This window comes from Ursus arctos, unplaced genomic scaffold (assembly GCF_023065955.2).
Source record: "Ursus arctos isolate Adak ecotype North America unplaced genomic scaffold, UrsArc2.0 scaffold_21, whole genome shotgun sequence".
Taxonomy (NCBI): Eukaryota; Metazoa; Chordata; class Mammalia; order Carnivora; family Ursidae; genus Ursus; species Ursus arctos.
In genome coordinates, this window is record NW_026622886.1 from 29,917,489 (window position 1) to 29,932,808 (window position 15,320).

At 35.6% G+C, this 15,320-nt stretch overlaps 1 protein-coding gene across 2 annotated transcripts in view; it reads left to right on the forward strand.

Moving 5' to 3' along the window:
* Nucleotides 1-15,320, forward strand: part of PPFIA2 (PTPRF interacting protein alpha 2) — a 465,096-nt gene that overhangs the window by 325,147 nt on the left and 124,629 nt on the right. The gene's annotated exons all lie outside the window — the stretch shown is intronic.

Genomic DNA, 15,320 nt, shown 5'->3' on the forward strand with positions numbered 1-15,320 from the left:
GAATAATAGAATAAATATGTTTGCACAGATAGGTGTGTCAATAATATATATCCAGGACTTTTAAAATATAATAACAATAATTTTGATTTATAAATGATATTATGTACAATTGGCAACTCATCTGTGGCTTATCACTGAAAAAATTTTTTGGTAATCTCTACTTGATTTAGGATTTTCTGGTGCTTAAGAAGGTCCTAACAGTATGCCTGTTAATGAGAAATTACATAAAAGGATATCTTAAGCCTTGGGACTTTTACTGTTTTTTACAAAGAATGATTTTCCTTTGGTTGGAGCTTCTACCCAGGCTAAGAAAACCAGCAGTCTGTTTGGCCCTTTTCTGGGCTAAACCATTTGTTTCTAGCACAAAAGGAAGGTCAGTTGCTGGTAGGTCTGGAGTTAGATAAAGATGACAGAGGCTGAGACAATCTGTGGGGATATTTGCCCTTACCAGTTACATCTTCAGATGGTTGAACTCTTTAAGCAACAAGACTACATGAATTAGGTAGCTAAATTGGTGTCATTGTGAATGTCAAGAGGTTTTAGAGCGTAGAGATTAAGGAGCAAGTGACTGGACCACAAAGCAATAGCACCAGACTTCTTCCCTGAAAATAAACTGAACACTTCCTTACTTATCCAGCTGAAACAAGCGGAGGGGCTTCTTACGTTTCCTCCTTCCAAGTATAAAAGCAAAGGAAGCCAAGTAAACCAGACTAATTTCCTGAGACTGCTGTCAGTTCTGGTGGCTGAGAGGCAAATAGCTCTTAATTTAAGGCTTCACTGTTTTAGCCTTTATCCATGTATCTTATAGGAATCTCAAGCTGAGTATTAAAAATAAACTATAGTCTGACAGCTAGGTTTCATGAGCTGTATTTCAAATTTGAATAAGATTATTTCTTGTCCCTTCAGATAAGTAAACTGACATTAATTCAGTAAACAAACCACCGAGCTCTTTAGAATAAGCTGTTTGCACACAAAACTCAGTTTAGGAAGCCAACATGTAATTTTCTATTACTGTTTCATTTTAATTATGTCATCAGTAATACCATGCTATACCTTTTCTCAGAGAATTATAGAATTATACTTGTTTGGGTATGAAAATGGACTTGGTGGCCATGAAGTTTTTCTTAGACGTCTACAAAATATTGTGGGTTTTTTTTTTTTTAACAATGCTGTATTTATGGTAATCCAGACAAGAATTAAAGAAGTATGTCTTTGAAAGGCATAAAAAACTTGAGATCTTGTCTATTCCCTAACAAACCATTTGATATATAAAGCGTTTGCCTGGTACTTTCAGGAGAGAAGAGGGTACTCACATACATATTTTTTTTTCAAATGTTGTTTCTTTTAACATATAGCCCCTAAATATCCAGAATTTATAGGATGTAAGACAATTCATGTCAGATTAACTTTCAGAAACTGGTTCTACTATCAGAATGAGGACCTATGTATAATAGTTGTTTGTTTCTATTGGATTCCACAGATTCTGAGGATTCTGAGTAGTTGGTGATGTAAAGTCCTTGTCTCTACCTTTCTTTGCCTTTTAGTTCTTGGAGAAGGCATTTCAGCCAGTATAGAAGAGAAATTCTGTGCCATTACTAACTTATTCTTCCTTATAGATGTAACTAAAGATTTTTAAACATTGTAATTATTGGTATTCTTTTTTTCACCAACTTCCCAGAATTGTAGGAGGAGTGATTTCCAAATGCTTTGAAATAATGATACACTAGTATTGTTTAAAATAGCATGCCCCTATCCTCCAGTGTAAACCTAAACTATATATCATGCATATTTTTTTCTAATTTAAAATAAGTCACCTATTTCAATTCCTATTACTCCTGAGATGTCATTCAAGTAAGTATTTTGAAAGTTTGAGGGGTTTGTGTTTTTTTCTTTATTGAGGTATAATTGATATACAATATTATTTTAATTTCAGGTGTACAACACAGTGGTTTGATGATATTTATATACCTTACAAAATGATCACCATGATAAGGATAGTGACCATCAGTCTCCATACAAAATTTTTACAATATTATTGACTATATTCCCTATGTTGTATATCACATCTCCGCGTCTTACTGATTTTACAACTGGAAGTTTGTGCCTCTTAATCTTCTTCATCTACTTCATCCATTTCCCAATCCCTTTACCTCTAGCTGCCATCAGTTTTATTTTCATGTATTTATTTATTCATTCATATCATGTTTGTTTGCCTGCCATTTCTTTCTTTCCAGTTTTATTGAGATATAATTGACACACAATATGCAAGTTTAAGGTATACCACATGATGATTTAGCATATGTCTGTATTGTGAAGAAATTAGCACAATAAGGCTAATTAACACATTCATTATGTCACCTAATTACCTTTTGTGTGTATGTGCTGCGCGTGTGCTAAGAACCTTTTAGATTCACTCTCAGCAACTTTCGAATATATAATACAGTAGTGCTGATAATAGTCGCCATGCTGTATATTAGATCCCCACAGTATTCTAACTGCTGACATTTATGGATAAAATATAAAATAATATCCTAATCATTATATTTATCATCCTTATAGAAATACTCCTAACTTACATACATAAACATTATAAAGCATCTCCCCTTTTCAAAATTATTCTCTGTTGCATGATTATTCAAAGTATTTCATTACCATTGAATAACAAGTTTTGAAATTTAAATCCTACCACTTAATTTTTTATTGAGAATTATTTAAAAGGATATTCAAACAAAAAAAGGAAATATTTTGGGGAGTGTCTGTGCAATGAAGATTATCAGTGGAGGATGACTGTAGTATTAATGCACAAATTGCAAAGTGGTGGTTGGGGAGAAATACACAAAACTATTGTTAGATACTACAGAACTGCCAGGAAGTGACTTGTAAAATCTAGTCACAAGGATTACCCTTTGCTTAGGGTAGTAAAGTTCCTTAAATTACATAGTCAGGGTGGGTTATTAGCCAACAGATGTTTTATGTCAGTGGCTTGAGAATTCTGTTGACAAAATAGTTGATAAAAATAGTCTCAAAAAAGCACACTCTGAAACAGGCCTTATTACTCATAGAAAAGCTGTGTAATTATTATCAACATTTTAAAAACAAAAAATTAAAAAGTAAGCTTAACTGAAACTAGTGTTTCTGTGGGACACAAATTTAATCAGTTGTTCTAGGAGAACATAAATACTCATAGGATAATAAAAATTTCAGGACAGTAAATTTTAACTCATTAAAAGTTCAGAACTGGACTCAATAACTTTCTTCCTGTTAATTTCTAGAGGAGAATAAATTTGTGAAATTTTTGCAATAAACACATTGCTCTTGTAAAGGAGATAATAATGCTCCTGACTCATATATTCTGTACTTTCAATTATTTTTTGCAGCTGCAAATATTTGCTAATTGATGTGGATAAGTGGGATGTTAGACACTGGTGGAGATTCAGAAGACATCTTTTTTGTAATAAATTTGCTGAGAAACTAGAGTGAAAAATCAGCATGCCCCAATTAATATTGCAAAACACAATAAATAAGTAGTGTCAAAAATGATATTAGAGTTCAAAGGAGAGATAAATTAATTGTGATGGGAGGTGTCAGAGAGGCAGCATGGAATAGTGATTTGTTTGATGTCAGTACACCTGGATTCGAATTCCATCTCTGCCAATTACTAGCTGGGTGACCTTGCACTTTAACCTCCCTGAGCATCAGTTACCGGTAAATAGTCATACCCAACTTACAGCTTTGTTGTAAAGGGTAGAGACACTGACTGTGAATAACAAAACTTGATTACAAGCAATAAATACTGTGATTATAATATTTATTAATACTATGTTTTTGGTCATGGATTTTTCAATAAATATTTAGTGGCAACCTTATTGAAGGTGCTAGGATATAGGTCCTGGTCTAGGCGGTTGGGATGTAGTAATGAACAAGGCAGATAAGGGCCCAAGCAATAAACAAGTGCATGTAAGAGGGAATAAATGTGATTAAAGGGCCGGTGTGAAGTATGTTAAATAGACATGGTGAGGAAGGACTTTTTTAGGAGGTGGGATTTGAACTGAAACCTGAAAGAGGACACGGATTCAAACACATGGAAAAGCTTAGAGTTTCTGAGGCAGAGGAAGCACTAAGTGCAAATGCACCAACGGTGGGAAAGAGCTTCTCTGGCATATTCTTGGGAAGGAAGGATGACAGGGTCACTGAAGCCTAGTGGTCAGGAGAGAGAGCAGCAGGAGATAGGATGGAGCACTGAACAGGGTCAGATCATGTAAGTTCTTGTAGGCTGTGGTAAGAAGTCTAATTTTATTCTCAAAGCAATGGGAAGATACAGAAGCGTATTAACTTGGGAGCATCTTGATTAGATATCTTTTTAAAAAATCATTCACACTGCAATTTTATATCCATTTGTCATTTTTTCACACATCAGGCTTCCAAAGTAGATAGAGATGTTCCTTGTCTTAATTTTACCAATAATGAAATTGAGGCTTACTTAGAACGATTAAATGACTTATTTGTCCAGAGCAGGATGACAAAACCTGGTCTTCTCCCCTCCAGACAGTATTATGCTCTCACATTCCTTCTCAGGTGCCTGGAAGATCTCTATAGGCATTACTTTTGATTTTTTAAAAATTCATTCTAACCCAATCTTAGTTTTTCTGATCTTTTCTTCTTTTATTATTATATATATTCATTTGTTTTTTAGAGTTGATTATTTCATTGTATTCAAAGAGTGTACTTTAATTTTTATTTCTTTTTCCCCACAACTTCTCCTATTTATTACTCTTTTTTTACTCTGAACAGATACTCCAAGGCAGTGGCATTCCAAATTTTTGATCATTACAAGTATGGCTCTTAAACCTAGGCAAGAAAGGGCTGTGATTTGGTGGGCCTTGCTTTGGCCATCTGTGCCCCTCTACAGGATGAGAAGTTCAGGAAACCAGGGGGAATTGCACACCTGTGAGCCACACCACCACCCCTTCTTGACCACATGCCAGGTACCTGGCAGCCCAGACTCTGACCAGGTAGACCTTCACCTGCCTCCAGAGCCTTTATTGACTTCTTCCCAGGAGTGATGTCTGTAGTCAGTGCAGTCTAGTGCACCCATTCCTAGACTGAAGGAGTGGCCAAGGGACGCCTGTTTGCTGGGGTTCCACAGTTTGAAAGTGCTAGCTGAGGTATCTATTCAGGCAAAACCAGATTAGTATTCTGGAAGGAGCTGAGACTAGGAAGAGAAGGACACAGACTACAGTCCAGGGGCCGTATCTGGCTAAGTCTTGGCATCGAACTTCAAGGAGACTGACAATTATTATTTAGAATCTGGTCTAAAAGTCATCGTGAAGGTATATTTTCAAGGGACATAATAGGTTATATTTTTACTTGACAGTTTGCTGACTTGATTTATAATCATTAAATATTTAGACTTATGGTATGTGGACCTGTCTTTGTTGTTTTGCCCCAGACCTCCCAGATACTAGGAACTTACCTGTCTGCTACCCACTGTAAGAAATAAAATTTAATTTCAACCTTTTACTCTGCAATATATGTATTACATCTGTTTCCATGTATGTGTAAAACTGAAACAGAAGTCTCACAAAACTATAGCTACATTTTACCATGTGCAATACATTTTGATATTTTTTATTCATCAGTGACTGAAACATTACTTTAGTTCTTCACAGAGCTAAGGATGAAGGAGGTGGCTGATTTGACAGTGACCATACAAAGCGTGAGGCACATTTTGACATGTGAGGCCCTTTCCAGACTGGTGGCTCTCTGTTCCCCCCTCAAGCTTCCTTCACTTGTCATCCTTACTTTGAACCTAGGGTGCTCTGAATGGACCAAGCTGCTTGTTCACTTTTCAAAATTGCTGTTCTTGTTATTCTCTTCTCATAGAATCTGACGTTAATTCATGACTATTCTTAGATTAAAATGTAACATAACTAGCAACAGTAATATGTAAATGTAAAAGCTGAATAAAGACAAAATCAGAAATGGATCTTTATTCACATTTTTTTAGTTCTTTAGTTCTGATAGGTGGAAAAACAATGGCCAAAAAATTCACAAAACAAAATGGAGAATCAGTGGCAAGAATAATCCTCAGATCAGAAAATCTAGGAACTTAGTGTGTAATGTTTGCATTGTAGAACTTTGGTCATAAAGGGCATTGAGCTGAAGTGTTATAAAAATGAAATATGGCATGTGCCTTTACCAAAATGAAGGTTTTTGTGGATTTCTAGCAATACAATGCTATGTTAGATGAACCACCAATGACAAAAATAGCCACTTAGGAAAAGTTAATATATGAGCAATATAATCCTCTATGATGGATGACAAAAGGGTTTTATTTCTTCATGCTACTATGGTCTCTTATGAAATATAATATGAAGATTCTGCATAGTCTCGCACAAAGCTGATAGCTGTACACTTAAATGTTTAGCTTATGACTATAACATATTTCTATTTAAAAATACTAATAAACAGTCTTTGGCATAAATGCCATTTTTTCAGAGTCCTCTGCTAAGTTCTAGTTAAAAGTAATTACCCATGGGGATGTCTTCAGTGTAGTCACTGCATTTTGGCCATTTTTATATGCCTTCCTCACTACATGTCGACTACTGCCAACAACTGTTCCTCCAGAAATTTAGTCTTTGTCAACTGTGGCTTATTTTATTCATTATTGCTTAAACCCCAATTTCTTTTCTGTATCAAAGATAGTTATCATTTGGATATGTTTACATCTGAATAGCCCTAACAAAATATTTTCTTCTGTGCACTGATCCCATATTTTGTAATCTAATTCCTCATAGTAACTTGTAATAATGTGTATGCTTCTCTTTTATTCTTCATTTGAATTTTCAAGCAATGAAACCAAGCAAAAGGATGGGATTTATGAATTTGCCATCTTGGGGTTGACACACCTCTCAGAAAAGAGAAGGTTCAGGTATAGCCCTTGATACATATGGCTGAAGGAGGTTAGAGATCTGTGATTGGCTACAAAAGGGCCCAGGAGAGGCACGTTTAGGATGTGCCGTGGTTCATTCATATGTACATGAAGTTATACCATATCAGTTTTATAGGAGCTGAGTTGAAGAAAAAGCTTGTGACCAAAAGTCAGGCATCCTCTCTATGTGATGGCAAAAATGAGAAATAAAAATCTTCTAATGGGGTGTGGGAACTCATTATGCTCAAAATAAATCTCTCTCTGAATACAGTGCCTGGGTTTTTATGCTTTACGATGACCTTACTAGATGGGAAGAGAATGGGAAATGATTTGCCTATCTTTGAGAGCAGACTCAATATCATTTATATTATCAGCCCAGATATGAGGGCAGGAAAAAGAAACCACATCTTTGCTGAAGCAGTATATCTTCAGACTTTAAAAGACTGATTCACAGAATATGACAGAAAGTGTGATCATTTATCTCCATCCTATTAGCATAACTCAGTGTTTATTTTATACCAAGGGTTTGCTGCCTTAAAGTCATGTAGAGAACAAGTGCTTTTCCTTCCCTGTGTATTGTTTTGTCTGATCTGCCGAGTCAACCTAGGAAAAAATTTAAGTCTATTATTCAGATGCTCTGCAATTGACTTACTTTTATTTTTCACTTTTGTAGAGTTTATCCATCTTATCATTTCTCATGAAGCACTAGTTTGCTAGGAACTTAATGTGTGTTTTACAGAATCCACTCCCCCAGAAAGAGAATGCCTCAGACAAGAATATTAGGAAGTGTTGTGCTATACATTTTTGAACTAACATCTTAACTGTATATTCATTAGAATTTTTATTTTTTTAATAGTCAGGCTCCAAGAGGAGCTATATTCAGCATTTCCTAAACTTGTCTGACCAGAAATCCCCATTATCTGCATGGAAATTGCATATGCCAAGATGAGTATTCTGAAGAATATTCCTTGATGCTGGCTCTGGCCTTTTAAAGATAGGCAAACCCTTCTTCAAGCTTGTGTGGAAATCTTATTAACAAAGGCTACACATCAACAAGAACAAGATAAATAACTGGTATAAAGCCCTTCACAGCTTTCCCAAAGTGCTTTTTACACAGTTGTTTTATTTGATCCCTGTAATAACCTTGTGGGTTTGTAGAGCAAAGATTACTGGCTCTCAAAGTCCTACAGCCTGTGAACAGGGGGAGTCGACATAAATAGTATAAGTATACAAATATTAAAAGTGAACATGGGTGAAGAAAGGCAGCATATCAACTACCTGATTTCATGGAGTTCAAAATATAAGACTATTTACTTTAAGCAAAGTCTTAAATTTGTCCATGTGTCTAAGAGGATGAAAGAGCTTATTAGACTGAGCATGAATCTTTAAAAAATACAAACTAAACCTTAGACAAAGACGACTTTGTTGTCTCCTGTGTTGATGTCTCCACCAATCATCTAGTCAGTTGTACTCCCCCAGCCATTCTTATCGTACTCTCCTTGTCACCATTTTTTTTCTTTATCCCATTCCTATAACATACAAAATTCTTCCAACTAAAAAAAAAAACAAACAATTCTCTCTTGACCTTACTTCTACCATCAGCTGTTGCTCTGTTTTTGTCTCCTTTTGCCACAAAGCTCTTCAAAAGGGTTGTCTACTCGCTTTCTCCAGTTGCTTTCTTTGCAGTTTCATAAATCTATTCCAATAAGGTCTTTGTCCCACCGCTCCACAGAAACCACTCCTATTACCATCATCACTAATTTTGTATTGGAAAATTCAGTGGCCAATTCTCAACCTTTGTTGTAGTTGATGTCATAGTAGATCACTCTTTCCTCCTTGATTCCCTCCTCCCTTTTTTTAATGTACTTACATTACAGGAAACCACACTCTATTTGTTTTTGTCTTACTTCACCAGTGGCTCTGTCTCCATCTCCTTTCTTTCTTGAACCATATTCTTCTTCCTGACTTCTTTTTTTTTTTTTAAGATTTTATTTATTTATTTGATAGAGAGAGAGCACAGGCAGGGGGAGTGGCAGACAGAGGGTGAGGGAGAAGCAGGCTCCACATTGAGCAGGGAACCCGATGCAGGGCTCGATCTCAGGACCCTGGGATCATGACCTGAGCCGAAGGCAGATACTTAACCGACTGAGCCACTCAGGCACCCCTTCTTGCTTATTTCTTAATGTTGGAGTGACCCAGTCACTATTGAATTAGAGTGACTCATCCTCTATTTCTTCTCTCAATGATTGCCATCAGTCTCCTAGTCTTGACTAGTATCCATATTCTAATGATTTACAAACCTTTACCTCTACTTTAGATTCTATAACCAAACACATTTATCCAACAGCCTATTGAGCATCTCCACGTGTACATCTAAAAGATATTGCACACTTAAAATGGCAAAAACTTACCTCGTGTATCTCCTCCACCCAAACAAATTGTCTGCATCTTCCCCATCTCAGATGATGGAAGCTTTGCCTTTCCAGTTGCTCAAGGTGAAGAATATCAAGTCATCCTCAAGTCTTCCTTATGTCTCACACCCCACATCAAATTGTAAAGAAATTAGATTTGCCCTACCTTCAAAATATATCTAGGATCTGACCACTTCTTACCATATCCATTTAATCATTACACTCTGAACCACTATCAGCCATCTCTCACCTGGATTATTGTAATTATTTCCTGGCCACTCTCTCTGCTTCTCCAGTGCACCCTCTATAGACTTATTTTCAACATAGCCTGTTTTTATTTCTTTACTTCTGATATATTGCCCAAGACTTCAGTGTTCAATACAATGTTCAAGACCTCAATACACTATAGAGTAGCATGGGTCAAAATGGCATATTTGACTTTATAAAGCTTTATGAAACTTTATAATGATCATAGACTTTAATGAGAATGCTACTCCATAGCATTGTGGTGCTTTCCATAATAACCATTTCTCAGATTTGGAATTGCCTATTACGAGTTTTCTAAGAATTATTATCAAGAATAAGATATATTATCTCTTAGAATGATGAATTTCATTCATAGATATTCTGATGGTAAACTGTTTTTCTTTACCTGGGGATTAAATTTTTGTGTTTTAACCATCTGCATGCTTCTCCAACAGAAATTAAATTTAAAATTTTTAAAATTTTAGGGATGCCTGGGTGGCTCATTCGGTTAAGCGTCCAACTCTTGGTTTTGACTCAGATCATGCTCTCAGGTTCATGAGATTGAGCCCTGCCTTGGGCTCTATGCTCAGCACATAGTCTGCTTGGGATTCTCCCCCTTTGCCCCTCCCTGTGCTTGTGCACGTGCTCTTTCTCTCTCTCTCTCTCTCTCTCTCTCAAATAAATAAATAAAATCTTTTAAAAAATTTAACAAATTTAAATTTAAAAACAAAAAATAAAAATGCTTGATTTACATTTATTATCCTTATGTTGATTAGCAATTCCTTAAATATATAACAGTTATGATCTGATTGGGCTATAGATAAGTTGAACCCTTTTTTGAGTGTTTAACTTGACTGCAAGAGGACTCAATGAAGAGTAAATCAGGTAGTACTCTCTTAGGACCATTCTTGCTCTGCCTGAATTATCCATGAACCCCCAAAACTTAATCAGGTCAAAAGCACCAGTTTTTGTTTTTTGTTTGTGTGTTTTTAACATTTTATGAAAAGAGAGCTAGAAAATGTCATAAGATAACAAGTGAGCAACCATTTTTTTAAACTGCCATTCCCTCTTTTGAGTTTTTAAAGTATCACTTTTAAAAATAGGTGGCCATCCATGTACCATTGCAATAGCCCACTGACATACAGGCTAAATAAAATCATTCCATACCAGTCGTTGGCTTGGTTTGGAGTTCCCCCAGCAGTAGTAACATCCCATGGCAGAGTGCTTCTTCAGGGAGGATTCATCCTTCTTCAAGTGACGCACTTTGAGGCTTAGTTTCACACCTAGGTTCCCAAACTCATCAAGAAGACTGAGCCAGGAAGGTCTTCCCAACTCAGCTACACACTGAGCTAGAACCGTAACTGATATTGGGCATTGGACTCAGGTCCTAGTGCATACTCCCACTTCCCACATGGTAGGTTCTTCTCATGAGTTCTTGGAAACCTTTTTGATCCGGTCAATTGTCTTAGTTTGTAGGCTAATTGGGAATAACACTGAACTTCAAAATCAAAAGAAAAGCAGTCTTGTTTTTCCTTTCTCCCCTGAGGTTTCCTGGTAATTATGCCAATCCCTCCTGCTATCCTCTCTTATATCAAGAGACACTGGAAGAGACAGTTTGTCAAGGTTTCATTAAATATTCTTCTTCTAGGGCAGGGGTGCCTATTTGCCTTATATTTACATTTCTAAAAGTGCTGAGTGATTCTTCCTGGAAGAAGAAAAATCCTCTCCAGTGTTACTTCTTTATTCTGTAGCTAAACAAAGAAAGAATTCAAGATTTTCAGTTATAAACAAAAATGAAAAACAAAAAAACAAAAAATCACCACTATACACATATCTCCTTATATCTTCTAACTATTTAGATCATTTAAGAATTTTTTTAGATGAATCATATCATAATATGGGAAATAGCTACTTCTTAACGTTTCTGATTGTTATTAATATCAATCTTGGGAATATTGAATAGAAATTCGTCATATTTCCTCTAGATTCAAGACACTACAAAATGAAGTATATTTCTTTTTTTTTTTTTAAGATTATTTATTTGTTTATTTGAGACAGAAAGAGTGAGCAAGAGCACAAGCCAGGGGGAAATGCAGGGGGAGAAGCAGGTTCCCTACTGAGCAAGGAGCCCCATGCAGGACTTGATCCCAGGGCCCTGGGATCATGACCTGAACCGAAGGCAGACACTTAATCATCTGAGCCCGAAGTATATTTCTTTCAAGATGCATACACCAGATATAGTGATTGAATTATATGCTAGTAAAAGATTATGAGAATATTAGAACTCAAAGTAATGGATATTCCTCAGATTAAAATATTCTTGCTTTCAAATTTGGTGGAAATTAAAAATGGCTTAGAATGTCTGAGATAATAATAAACATATTTTATACTTAGTAATGAAACACAGTTGATCACATTAAACTAAAGAACTGATAAGTGAGGGCTCATCAGCTAGATATTTTAATTAAATAAAATTTCTAGGTATTTCCTATGTCATAATGACTTTGCAAATCTCAGTGTTGAATAATAAAGTCATTAATGGAGAAGTTACTATAAGAAACCATCTGGTCTAGAAATTTTCCAAGTAGGGCAATATTTGGTCAACTCTATTACAGAGGTTTATTTCTTTCCATCTTTCAAAAATAGGAAATAGTAGTCTTTCCATTTGAAACAATAAATACATTTTAAAATAATTAGTTAATGCTAGGATTAAGAATACTAATTTTTTGGATCTATTATCATATCTTTTATTACATTCATTTCACCAATCATTTTTTATTTTATTACTTTAAATTCTTTCCCTCTTTATGCGAGACAGTTTTTCAGGTTTGGTGACTAAATTGGATACAGTAATTAGTAAAGTACCTGGATAATAGTGATCTGTGGTTCTTAACCTCAACTAAACATATAATTACTTAGGGAGATTTAAAAACAATATATCTGGACCCTACTCTTAGATATGGTTTAGAGTGGGAATGTTTTTTTATTGAAGTATAATTAATATATATTGTTCTATTAGTTTCTGATGTATAATATAATGATTCAACAATTTTATACATTACTCAGTGCTCATCAAGATAAGTGTACTCTTGATCTCCTTTATCTATTTCAGTCCTCCTTCCACCCACCTCCCCTCTGGCAACCACCAGTTCTCTGTATTTAAGAGTCTGCTTTTCTGTGCCTTTTTTTCCCTCTCTCTTCGTTCATTTGTTTCTTAAATTCCACATATGGATGAAGACATATGGTATTTGTATTTCTCTGCCTGAATTATTTCACTTAGCATTATACCCTGTAGGTTCATCCACGATGTTGCTAATGGGAAGATCTCATTTTTTTTTATGCCTCAGTAATATCCCATTGTGTGTCTGTCTGTATGTGTGTGTGTGTGTGTGTGTGTGTGTATCACATCATTTTTTTCTCTTTGTTGGGGGGGAAGTGGGAGGGTCAGGTGGTAGAGAGGGTCAAAGGGATAGAGAAAGAGAGACAATCCTAAGCTGACTCCATGCCCAGCATGGAGCCTGATACAGGGCTTGATCTCACAACCTTGAGATCATCACCCAAGCAGAAATCAAGAATTGGATGCTTAACCGATTGAGCCACCCAGGCACCCCTATGCCACATCTTTTTTATTCACTCATCTGTGGATGGACACTTGTGTTTCTTCCATATTTTGCTATTGTAAATAATGCTGCAATAAACAAAGGGTATATATATCTTTTTGGATTAGTGTTTTTACTTTTTTTGAGTAAATACCCAGTAGTAGAATTAGTGGATTATATGGTAAATCTATTTTTAATTTTTTGGGAAACTTCCATACTGTTCTCCACAGTGGCTGCACCAGTTCATGTTACCACCAGTAGTGTATGAGGGTTCCTTCTTTTCCACATTCTCACTAACTTGTTATCTCTTATGTTTTGTTTTGTTTTTTATTTTAGTCATTCTGACAGATGTAAAGTGATATCTCATTGTGGTTTTGAGTTGCATTTATCTGATGATTAGTGATGTTGGGCATCGTTGCATGTGTCTGGTTACCATCTGTATGTCTTCTTTGGAAAAACGTCTGTTCAGGTTCTCTGCCCATTTTTTAATTGGATTGTGTTCTAAGTGTTGAGTTATATAAGTTCTTTATGTATTTTCTATATTAACCCCTTATCAGATATATCGTTTGCAAAAATCCTCTCCCATTCAGTAGGTTACCTTTTCATTTTTTTGGTGGTTTCCTTCACTATACAAAAGCCTTTTAGTTTGATGTAGTCTCAATAGTTTAATTTTGCTTTTGTCTCCCTTGTCTGAAGAGACATTATCTCAAGAAATGTTTCTACAGCCAGTATCAAGGAAATTATTGCCTGTATTTTCTTCTAGGAGTTTTATGTTTATCACATTTGGTGTGGAATCCACTTTATATTTTTATTCAACTCTCCCAAGGATTATAATGTGTAGTCATGGTTGAGAATAACTGAAATGGAGTACAGATACTATGTCTGCTTTGTTCTGTGTTCTAGATTTGCAAGGTTTGTAAATAGATGATTTATATATGATGAAACAGATTTAAGAGTCAACATGGAATTAGAAATAATAGCTGTGAATTCCATGCTGGAGAATTTCAGAACAAAGACAAAATGTGTTTATTTGTAGGACAAAATTTGAAATATGAGATTGGGTCTGATTTCTTTCTTTTTTTTTTTTTTTTAAGATTTTACTTATTTATTTGACAGAGAGAGAGAGACAGCGAGAGAGGGAACAAGCAGGGGGAGTGGGGGAGGGAGAAGCAGGCTTCCTGCTGAGCAGGGAGCCCAATGTTGGACTCCATCCCAGGACCCTGGGATCATGACCTGAGTGGAAGGCAGATGCTTAATGACTGAGCCACCCAGGCGCACCTTGGGTCTGATTTCTGAGAGCTAAAAGGCAATATGGAAATTAACGCAAACAGTCTAGGCAGACCCAAAATGTCCAAAGTCATAGCCTTGAAGCCTTTGGACTCCTCAGTGTTTAAATACTTTTTGGTCCTTATAAATTTTGTTAATGGTTTGGTTGCTTGATTTGGTTTACTTTTTTTTCCTATATTTTGTTACTTTCAGATAGGAACCTTTGTATTCTGAGCAACCAACCTAGTGTCTGGCATATGGCTAAACAGGTAGTAGAGTTTTAGTGCTTGAGTGAATGGATAAATGAAATACAAGTAGAGATTGAATAAATTGATAAGCGAAACAGTGAATGAACAAAAGTAAGCAGAGAGAGAAAAAGAGAGAGAATGAACAAAAGAAAGAATGGAATGTGATACTGGAATACTTGGATTCCTATTTGAACCTCATTACTTTTTAGTAGTGTAACCTTAAGCAAAATACCTATGTTCCTTGGTTCAGTTTCCTTTTCTGTGTAAAACAGTTTCTTATAGGGATTAAAGAGTTTATGCACATCATTCACTTGAAACAGTGCCTTGTACATGTTCAGAACTTAACAAATGTTAGTGAAGTGGAGTAGTTATTACAAATCCATGCTTGGAGCCAGAAATCTTACCAGCTATATGTCTTGGGTAAGTAAGTACTCAATAAATGATAGCTATAATTATTAGTTGTTATTATTCTAATGGAAGATACAGTCTTATTTGAGGATTTGGAGGCAAATCCAAATTTGAGAATTTGAAGTAAAATGAGGAGTATAATGATCTCTTAGAATGGAAGGAAATAATACTTGCTAGGGCATCAGATTAGCTGAAGTCTTCGAGACCCTCC